Below are 2,143 nucleotides of genomic sequence, written 5' to 3'. Positions count from 1 at the left end.
GGGTGGATTTAATCTAAGCTCTTAATTATAGACCCCATTCTGGAAGCTGTTCCCTGCTAAAATAAGGTACCAATTATGCACAACTCCTCTGCTGTACTGGGGGCATGCGGGTACTGGGGGCATGCAGTGAGTTAATCAGTTCCCTCGCATCTGGTACAGTCCCTACTGCTTTGCAAATCCCTTCCTGGGACTAGATTAACCCCTTTCTCACTAGCATCTGAACTGGTCTAAAGGCTATATTCCAGTAGCTTCACAACTGCAACCTGAAATGTTTCACCTTCAGCTCGCAGGTCCCAGTGAGGGCCTCAGAGGTCAGGGTCAAGGCTGAAAATAGGAAAGATGTGGAAAAAGTCTGTGAAGAAAGCTTGGAATTGATTTCCACGATGCCTGCCAAAGTGCAAGGCAGTGTGCAGTGCAGGTCCCAAGCGCCCGCAGTCACAGCAAGCACAGGAGACAGGAGAAATAAACTGCCCCTGCTCATCACATCTCTGCCTATGCTGCTTCTGTCCTTCAAAGGGATGTTTATTCCTGACTTCTTTGCCTGGATGTAACCCATTCCTTTACCTCCCTTATGCTTTAATAGATGAGTTTGTATAGAAAAAAAGGGTGAGGTTGGTTTCAGAACCCTAAGGAGGTGATTTGCTTTTAGGATCCTCCCTCCCCAGCCACAGCTCAGTCTTGTTATGGCTCCAACAGTTATATGTAAAACTAATGGAAAGCAACATCAGCAAATTATTTCCTCTGTTTGCCTTTCCACTTTATGTATACTGGTTTCTAGAAGCAAGGAAAAAGACCAGCATTAGTTGGAAAGCTGAGTCCTGCTCAGCTGGTAGGAAAGAATTCCTTGATGCTGTGGGTCTCGGTTTGAGAGCTGCTGTCATGAGCCAAAAACTGATTTCTAAAGTGCTCTGTCTCATGTTGAGTATTTATTAGTCTACAACGCTCTCCTAAAGAGGTTGTAGCATTGCATAGCTTAGCCCAGGCTTAAATTACTCCACAAAAAGCAAAGCAGTGGAGATTCAAGCATACCGTGCACGGTGAGGAGGAACAATCTGTAAGAAACTCCTAGACACTGGTTTGCTTGAGGAAAAAAAACCAACAGGTTATGATATTACAGTGAGATAAGCATAAAAGGCCTCTTTTATAAGGTGGTCTCCTGCCTTAGCATAGCACCTCAGGCTATTTTCAAACAGTTTATATATATGGCTATTTCAGCTCACTGTTAGCTCAGTTTGCTTACTTTAAGCAGCAGTGTCAAGACAAATTTCTCTAGTTCTCAGTTTAATTTATGTTTCTCAGCTTTGACCCAGCATTACCTAGACTTCTGTGTTCAACAGCTAACTCAGAGCTGGAGCTTGCCACTGCCTACATGCAAATGAAAGCTCAGATTGTGGGTGTGGGCCAAAGAACTGAGGAACAGATAAAACAAACAAGCTTCGTAGCAGTAATTTAATAGCTAAGGCAAGGGCTAAGGATCATTTGCCCTCAAGTCTGATGAGTCAATGTAGACAGAGCTATGCCATACACAAGAAAACCTCCCAGGTTACCCAGAATAAAAACCCACAAATAATGAAGTCTTGATTAAATTAAACTGATCATTTAGCAACCATCTCTTGTTCAGTCCCAACTGTGTTTGCTGATGTTTTGCTCACAAGCAGTGAGTCACTGCACACTAATCCCCCCCCCCACCCCGCCTTGCCCCGAAATCCTCCATGTTCATTTTTCAGCAGCTAATGACAACTATTAGTAACCGTGAGCTAGCACAGATGCAAGTATGTGGGCTGCCCGTAGATGACTGTAAAGGAATGTAATGTGGCTTATGTATGCATCACTGTCCTAGAAGTGAGGGATGTAGGCAGGAGCCTGATGCTTCATGTACTATCGATGGCCATTAATGGTGCCTCCAGACACCGGGGTGTAATTAACTTACAGAAACCTCACCTGCCTAACACACGGTTGAACTCTGCTTTCAGCGACTGGTCAGGTGCTAAAGTGAATTTTCTAGCGAAAGCTTTTTCTGATGTTTCAGACAGATTTTGACCTATTTATTTTTAATCCGTCTCTTGGCTCTATCACTTTGCTTTTCTGCCCCTAGTCCTGAGTTGTTCTATTTGTTTCATTAGTTCCCATTTTTTTTGGTGTG

Source organism: Pterocles gutturalis, unplaced genomic scaffold (genome assembly GCF_000699245.1).
Source record: "Pterocles gutturalis isolate BGI_N339 unplaced genomic scaffold, ASM69924v1 scaffold7377, whole genome shotgun sequence".
Taxonomy (NCBI): domain Eukaryota; kingdom Metazoa; phylum Chordata; class Aves; order Pterocliformes; family Pteroclidae; genus Pterocles; species Pterocles gutturalis.
The sequence above is the reverse complement of the archived record's forward strand: the minus strand, read 5'-3'. Positions refer to the sequence as shown.